This window comes from Haemaphysalis longicornis, unplaced genomic scaffold (genome assembly GCF_048455015.1).
Source record: "Haemaphysalis longicornis isolate Haplotype H1 unplaced genomic scaffold, Haemaphysalis longicornis Haplotype H1 scaffold_11, whole genome shotgun sequence".
NCBI lineage: Eukaryota > Metazoa > Arthropoda > Arachnida > Ixodida > Ixodidae > Haemaphysalis > Haemaphysalis longicornis.
Window position 1 is genome coordinate 23,522,990 of NW_027526214.1, and position 9,459 is coordinate 23,532,448.

Below are 9,459 nucleotides of genomic sequence, written 5' to 3' on the forward strand. Positions count from 1 at the left end.
GGACTGAGGACCGAGAGTTAATTGGTGTATTCATGGGAGGTTGTGGCCGATATATCTTTAAATTTATATATATATATATATATATATATATATATATATATATATATATATATGTGTGTGTGTGTGTGTATATATATATATATAGCAGGATTATATGGTTGGGAAATGAGGGGCTCGTAAGGAAATACAGGTGAGAAGGAAAAACACGCGCCCAGAGTGGGGACCGAAAGGCGTGGTCACCACTATGGGCGCGTGTTTTTTCTTTCTTTCATTCACACGTAAATGAATAAAAAAATAATGCAACATCACTAACGGTAACAAATAGTCTCACCATTCCTTTACCTATGCCTGCTTTGGTGTTGTAGACTGCCGGCATTGCTTTCTCTCTCTCTCTCTCTCTCTCTCTCTCTCTATATATATATATATATATATATATATATATATATATATATATATATATATATATATATATATATATACAAACATGGTTACAATGGGAAGATATTTTTGGACTCGACATTTCGGACGGCGACCGTCCTTTTCAAGATTAGTATCTCACAGAACGGAAGTGGTTTATGTACAGTTCATATACTTGAGGTTCGGGGGCGGTGACGTATGTTTGAGATTCGAAGCGAGGAGAAAGAGAGAAAAGCGCACCAAAACTTGAGAGAAAGCCAGCTATAAGGAAGCACAAACTAAAAAAGCATAAATAAGTGAGAGAGGTTTATGGAAGGAGGAGCGTAAGGGAGAAATCAATTGAGATATAAAGGCAGCGATAGGGACTGGAAACTAAAAAGTTTGCCTGTCGCCTCTTCTCTTTGCCAGTTCGACGGCTTTAAAGACGATCCCCCCTCCCTCCCTCTTCCACTATATCTATATCGATTTCGCTCTCACTCTCTATATCTCTCTCAATATATATATATATATATATATATATATATATATATAGCAAGGCGGGTCAATCTCTCTGTTCCTTCTACCCATCCAAACCCATCGCCACTGTCATCTGTGCATAACCATCATTTTCCCCGGACAGTTCCGTCTTTCGGTGGCCTGTGCTCGGGAGCCTAATTAAAAGTGGTCCTTCAGCATCTAGGAGCTCTGTCTCTCAATATATATATATTGTAGCGTTGATTATGGACGCGATTGATGTAATTGTCACAGGCAACCATGCAAGGACAATTCCCCGTTGGGGATATTCGGCTTGGTGCACGCCCGACGACGAGGAGGCAGAAGCATCGCTTGGGCACGGGCCGATCGAGTATCGCGTCGGACTTAGCTTGCTGAGCACGAAGAACCTCGGCTTCACCGCAGCTCTAACTGCTCGTTACTGGTCCAATAAACCACGCTTCAGTTTGGTGGAGTGTGCGGGTTCGTTCCCAGCGTGACTCTACCTTAGCATCGCAAGACTCCGATACCACATCCTGGAGTTACGGAGCAGACGGCTACAGCCCGTGATGCAGCTGAACACCGACCGGGACATGGCACCTTCCTCACCGCAGCCCATCATGTGTTCGGGTGTGCTTCGGCAGCGAGACCCCCCTAACTTCGATGGAACGGATGACAACGACGTGGAGGAGTGGCTGTCGCAGTACGAGCGAGTGAGCACGCACAACAGATGGGACGATCGCATGAAGCTTAATGACGTTGAGTTTCATTTGGACCACCTAGCGAAGAAGTGGTTCCACAACAACGCAGCCACCATGGATACCTGGGCTGAATTCAAAAACCGCATTGTCGAGGTCTTCGGCCGTCCCGCCGTGCGGAAGCTTCTGGCTGAGCAGCGTCTCCGCTCACGAGCAAAGCGTCCTGGAGAGACCTTCACCAGTTATATCGAGGATGTTGTGGACCTTTGCAACCGTGTTGATTCAGCTATGGCGGAAGCAGAGAAAATTAAGCATCTGATGAAAGGAATCGATGATGATGCTTTCCAGATGCTGTTAGCGAAAGATCTGCGAACCGTTGCTGACATTATCACCCAGTGCCGAAGCTACGAAGAACTCCGCAGACAGAGGGCGCTTACCCGGAGCTCTTCTGTCCAGGGAGAGCCGCTGTCGAGCTTGACGGTGGCGGGGGCCGACGCATCCTTGATGCGGCAGCTTCAACAGTTTGTTCGCGAAGAAGTCGCTCGGCAAGTGTCACTTCTTACCCTGGAGCCTGGATCAACGATGCCACCGTCTGTTGCTGGCCCATCTCCTCGATACGGAGTGCCTCCGCAGCCTACCGAAGTGACTCCTTCCGTTGTCTCGCCGACGCTTCCAGCGCTTCGCCACATGATCAAGGAACAGGTGGCTGAGGCACTGCCACCCACTCTGTATTATGCGCCCCTCACGTATGCCGAAGCCATGGGGAGACCGGTACAGCCAGCTGGGACGTCTTTTCGGGCCATGCCGCCAACCCCGCCACGCTCTGCGGTACACAGGAATCCGCCACCGGGGAATCCGTGGCGCACGGCTGATAATCGCCCCATCTGTTTCGCCTGCCGACTTCCAGGCCATGTGGCCCGTTACTGCCGCCGCCGCGTGTCCGCGATGAATGATGACGTTAGCCACACTTTTGGCTCTCCACACGGGTCTTCGCAGCTAATGACCGACGTGCCACCCAGGTCACCGTTACCTGCCTCCGGTTACAACGATTTCAGCCGTCGTGACGCCGATAGCCGCCGTTCAAGCTCCCCACGTCGCCGCTCACTATCGCCTATGCGACGTCGTTCAAGCCCAAATGAACAGGAAAACTAGCCGCCGCAGTTCCGGAGGCAAGAGCTGCGCGACTTTCGAACTGTAAAAGGCCTCCAAATGTAATCGACGTATCTGTTGAGGGTGTACGTACAGTCGCACTAGTCGACACAGGCGCAGCCGTTTCCGTCCTTACCGCCGATATTTGCCGCTCGCTTAGAAAAGTTACGACGCCACTGCCGCAATTTTCGTTATGTACCGCGACTGCGCAACGTGTAAAACCTTTGGCAGCCTGCACGGCGCGTGTCACAATCCAGGACGTCGTGTACCCCGTCGAGTTCCTCGTGCTGCCATCCTGCTCCCATGACGTCATTTTAGGCTGGGACTTTTTATCTCGCAATCGCGCAATAATCGACTGTGCGCGTGCGCAAGTAGAATTTGATTCTCCGTTGGACGCGCCTTACGCCGACCTTCAGTCCACTGCCCCTGCAAAGCTCACTGTGGCTAACGACACGGAAATTCCTCCACGCACGGCTGCTCTCGTACCGCTCTGCTGCTCTTCCATTCCCGACGCACCTGTTGTTTTTACGCCGTCGCCGTTATTTGTCCACCGAAAATCGCTGTCCCTGCCATTCGCCCTACTGACAATTCATGCTGGCACGAGCGCCATAGTAGTCAACAACGAGTCCTTGGAGCCCCTTCGTCTCCTGCACGGTGAGGTCCTTGGCTGCGTCGAAGTTGTTGAGCCACAGCTTGTCACCGCCGTACCAGACGACTTTCCGCCATGGGTTCCAGTGGCTGGACTGAGTCCTGCCCCGTCAGCACCAGACCTGTCGCCTCCGGACATTGGCGCTTCGCTCGATCCTACCCTCAGATCAGACCAACGAGTGAGGCTCCTCGCTCTGCTATATCGGTTCCGCTCTTCTTTTGACGGCGCAAAGGCGCCACTGGGCCGAACATCTGCAGTTGCTCACTCCATCGACACCGAATCGCATGCACCACTGCGCCAACGACCGTACCGTGTGTCGCCGAAGGAGCGCAGCACTATTGACGAAGAAGTGAACGATATGCTCAAGCGGGGAGTAATTCGGCCCTCCAACAGTCCCTGGGCGTCTCCCGTGGTGCTTGTAACGAAAAAGGACGGTTCCTACCGCTTTTGCGTAGATTATCGCCGTCTGAACAGCATAACGCGGAAGGATGTCTATCCTTTACCACGGATTGACGATGCCCTTGACAGTTTACAAGGCGCCGAGTTTTTTTCTTCCCTTGATCTGCGGTCTGGATATTGGCAGGTACCCATGGCGGAGGCCGATCGCGCGAAAACGGCGTTCATCACTCCTGACGGCCTGTATGAATTTAACGTCATGCCGTTTGGCCTGTGCAACGCTCCTGCCACGTTCGAGAGGATGATGGACACCATTTTGCGCGGCCTGAAGTGGAAAACGTGTCTATGTTATCTCGATGACATAGTCGTTTTTTCTCCCGACTTCGACACTCATTTGAGGCGCCTGGAGCAGGTTTTGACTTGCCTTGCCAAAGCCAGATTGCAGCTCAACATGAAGAAATGCCACTTTGCGGCGCGAAAGTTGACCATAATGGGCCACGTTATGTCGAAGGAGGGAATTCTTCCCGACGCCACCAAACTTCGCGCGGTCGCCGAGTTCCCTAAACCGACCACCATGAATGCTCTACGGAGCTTTATTGGACTATGTTCGTATTTCCGCCGCTTTATTCGCAACTTTGCCGCCATAATTGCGCCCTTGACGGCGCTTCTCGGCAAGGAAAGTGGTATTGGCGCTTGGTCGAGGGATTGCGATGAAGCGTTCGCAAAGTTACGGCGACTCCTTACTTCCCCGCCTATTCTGCGACACTTTGACCCTACCGCGCCAACAGAAATCCACACGGATGCCAGCGGCGTCGGAATTGGTGCAGTGCTTGCCCAACGAAAAGCTGGTTTTGACGATTATGTTGTCGCTTATGCCAGTCGTACGCTCACAAAAGCTGAGTTAAATTATTCGGTCACGGAAAAGGAGTGCTTGGCCATCGTATGGGCGCTTGCAAAATTTCGACCATATTTGTACGGTCGTCCTTTTGACGTTGTGACGGACCACCACGCATTGTGTTGGTTGTCGTCGCTCAAAGACCCGTCTGGCCGCCTTGGTCGCTGGGCTCTGCGACTTCAAGAGCATGACATCCGTGTGCTGTACCGTTCCGGCCGGAAGCATTCAGACGCTGACGCTCTGTCCCGCTCCCCCCTACCGGCGGAAGACTCGTGTTCCGTTTCTGTTGATGCCGGCCTGTCGTCCCTCGACATCACGGACATGCCAGCCGAGCAGCGCAAGGACCCCTGGATTGCTTCGCTTATTGACTTTCTCTCTGGCGTGCCCTCTGCTGAACAATCGCGTGCGCTGCGCCGCCAAGCTGCCCACTTTGCAGTCCGCGACGAAATGCTGTTCAGGCGCAACTACCAATCAGGAGGTCGCAAATGGTTACTGGTAATACCTCGCCATTTGCGCACGGGCATATGCGCATCCTTCCACGCTGACCCCAGCTGCGCTCACGCCGGTGTGTTAAAAACGTATGAGCGGCTTCGCCTACGGTATTACTGGCGGCGAATGTACACGTTCGTCCGCAAGTACATCCGGTCATGCATCAACTGTCAGCGGCGCAAATGCCCTCCTACTCCCGCGGCGGGCCCGCTGCAGCCATTGCCGTGCCCAGAAAGACCGTTCGATCGCATTGGGATAGACCTTTACGGTCCCCTTCCGTGCACAGCTGCTGGCAACCGTTGGGTCATTGTGGCAGTGGATCACCTTACGCGCTATGCAGAAACTGCTGCTCTAGCAACTGCCACGGCACGTGACGTCGCGTCCTTCCTGTTACGCCGCTTCATACTTCGCCATGGTGCCCCGCGAGAGCTGCTCAGTGACCGAGGTCGCGTCTTCCTGTCGGAAGTCATCGAAGCCCTCCTGCGGGAATGTCGAATTGTTCACCGAACTACGTCGTCTTACCACCCGCAGACAAATGGTCTCACAGAACGATTTAACCGCACCTTGAGTGATATGCTTTCGATGTACGTGGCGTCGGACCATTCGGACTGGGACGTGATACTTCCCTTTGTCACATACGCCTACAACACGGCCACGCAGACGACGACGGGATTCTCACCTTTTTTCCTGCTCTACGGACAGGAGCCGGCATGCACTCTTGACACAATTTTACCGTATCGCCCAGATCAGACCGAGTTCGCACCCATTTCGGAAATAGTCAAGCATGCCGAAGAGTGCCGTCAGCTCGCCCGCTCGCTCACATCTGAACACCAGCAACACCAGAAGCATAATCTCGACGCTTCCACCGCGGCTCCCACCTATAGGCCTGATTCACTTGTCTGGCTTTGGGTCCCATGCCCTACACCCGGTCTCTCACCGAAGCTTGTTGCAAAATATCATGGACCCTACAGAGTCGTCAAGCAAACTTCAGCAGTGAATTACCTCATCGAACCGGTTGCGCCCGCACCCGACCGTCGACACCGTGGACGCGAGATAGTTCACGCCAACCGGCTGAAAGAGTATTACGATCCTGTGGTCTCCTCGGCACCTTGAGTCACCAGGATGGCTCCTTTTCCACCGGGGGCGAATATTGTAGCGTTGATTATGGACGCGATTGATGTAATTGTCACAGGCAACCATGCAAGGACAATTCCCCGTTGGGGATATTCGGCTTGGTGCACGCCCGACGACGAGGAGGCAGAAGCATCGCTTGGGCACGGGCCGATCGAGTATCGCGTCGGACTTAGCTTGCTGAGCACGAAGAACCTCGGCTTCTCCGCAGCTCTAACTGCTCGTTACTGGTCCAATAAACCACGCTTCAATATATATATATATGTATATATATTTATTTATATATATCTCTTCCCCAGCCCCGCTTCTTCTGTTAATTCCTATGAGGAGAGGCGCCAATTTACCTCCTTCCTAGACGTCCCTATGCATTTTTCTTTTCTCTTTGTTGTACCACTTGCCAATAAATACTTCTAAACATGGCGCATTGTAGCGTACCTTTTCTCCCAAAAAAGAGGGAGGGCAGTGCATTCCCTCTCATGTGTATGTCTTGCGTTTTTTCTTGTTTTGCTGAATGATGACGTATGATTTCTTTTAAAGATGGCGCACTGTAGCGAAAGTTCCTCCTCTCTCTACACGCACCTATAAAAGCGTCTGCAGTGTACTGTAAATGTTCCTCTGATGAAGACTGGACCACCAGTCGAAACGTTAGTAAACATGTTTTTGTTGGTTTTTGAGACTTGCGTCGGACTGTACTTTTTGATATTTTTTCTGGACCATTGGAAACTTCTTTTGTTCGACAATATATATATATATGTGTATATGTACATATTTATATATATATATATTTATATATATATATATATATATATATATATATATATATATATATATATATATATATATATATATATATATATATATTGTTAAGAAGACAGCCGACACGCTGGTAGCCGGTTGACGTTGTTTAATTGCAGGAGCGAAGCCGATGGATAACGCAGGTCTGAGCGTTGCGATCACCAAGCGCGTTTCTGGCGCATGCACGTCCTGTGGTTCATCGTCTTCCCTGACACCTCTTTGGCGCATATCCGCGTGTGTGGATTGGGCATAATCCTATATGGGCTATGCTGGTGAGGCACATACCCCGATGTCTTGATCGCATGTTGCGTCAATTGGATGCGTTCATTACCCTCGTTACAATCACCCCCCGGTGCAGAAGCAGCCAACCTGGCGACTTAGGGTGGTGTCGGCACGAGCGGGTCGCAGTAAAGCTTGGACTGTTTGGACTGTTTGGACCGTGAAACTTGGACTGTTTCACGGCGACGGGGGCGAAGATCCGAGGACGGAGTAACGGGCTCAAAAAGGTAGTTCACTGGCGAAGTGCGGGCAATGACCATGTGTGGAGCGTGATATTTGTCCGCCAATTTTTGAGAGAGACGGGGTGTTGGGCAGGGCACCCAAAGCCACACATGCGAACCAGGATCAAACGTCTTAGGACCGGTGGAGTCGTCACGACGATGCTTCTGGCGCTGTTGGTCAGCAGTTGTAAAAGAACGGGCTAGTTGTCGACATTCTTCGGCGTGCTGCGCCATTTGTGATACTGGTGTGTATTCTATGGCATTGCGGTTGTAAGGGAGTATGGTATCTAGGACGCATGTCGGCTCACGTCCATAAAGCAAGAAAAACAGGGAAAATCCCGTCGTCGCCTGTGTGGCCGTGTTGTAGGCGTACGTTATAAATGGGAGCACAAGGTCCCAGCTTGAGTGGTCGGATGACAAATACATTGAAAGCATGTCGCCCAGGGTGCGGTTGAATCGCTCCGTGAGCCCATTCGTCTGTGGGTGGTATGATGAGCTTGGCCGATGAACTATGTGACATTCGGCGAGTAGCGCTTTCACGACTTCCGATAAGAAGACCCGTCCTTGATCACTCAGGAGCTCCCGAGGCGCCCCGTGGCGAAGTATAAAACGACGTAGTAGGAAAGTGGCGACGTCACGAGCCGTGGATGCGGGCAGTGCAGTCGTTTCAGCATACCTTGTAAGGTGGTCAATGGCAACAATTATCCACCTGTTACCAGAAGCTGTAGAAGGCAGTGGTCCGTATAGATCAATCCCAACGCGGTCAAAGGGTTTTTCCAGGCATGGTAGTGGTTGCAGTGGAGCGGGCGAGTGAGCAGGTGGCGACTTGCGGCGTTGGAATTCCGGGCACGAGCGAACGTACTTCTGTACGAAGTTGTACATTCCACGCCAATAATAACGGAGGCAAAGTCGCTCGTATGGCTTGATGACGCCAGCATGGGCGCAGATCGGGTCGTCATGAAATGAAGTGCATATATCTGCGCGCAAATGGCGTGGAATAACCAGAAGCCACTTGCGACCGTCCGAGAAATAATTTCGGCGGTAAAGCAGCTCGTCGTGCAGTTGAAAGTGATAAGCTTGCCGTCGCAGGGCCCTTGATACACGGGCAGGTGACGCACCGGAGAGGAAGCTGATCATGGAAGCTATCCATGGGTCCCTTCGCTGCTCAGCGCACATGTTAGTAGCACTCAGAGACGACAAGCTGCAGTTGGTAGTGGCGAGGTGAGACACGTCAGCCGGCAGCGGAGAGCGCGAGAGGGCATCCGCGTTTGAGTGCTCCCGGCCTGAACGATAAACGACGTTGGTATTGTACTCTTGGAGCCGAAGAGCCCATCGACCAAGGCGACCACAAGGATCTCTGAGGGAGGCCAGCCAGCACAGTGCGTGGTGGTCGGTGGCGACGTCAAATCGGCGGAGATACAAGTATGGGCGAAACTTCCCCAATGCCCATATTATGGCCAAACATTCCTTTTCAGTGACTGAGCAGTTGGACTTAGCCTTTGTCAGCGTCCGGCTCGCGTATGCAACGACGTGCTCCGCAAAGCCAGATTTTCGCTGAGCGAGCACGGCACCAAGGCCAATACCACTAGCATCTGTGTGGACTTCTGTTGGAGCAGACGGGTCAAAATGTCGAAGTATAGGCGACGATGTGAGCAGACGACGGAGTGTCGCAAACGCCTCGTCACAGGACGCTGACCAAGCCGAAATGCCGTTGTCGCTGCTGAGAAGTTTTGTTAGTGGTGAAATGATGGACGCAAAGTTGCGAATAAACCGCCGAAAATACGAACACAGCCCGATAAAGCTCCTAAGTGCCTTTAGGGTGGTCGGTTTTGGGAACTCCGCGACGGCACGAAGCTTGGTCTCGTCCGG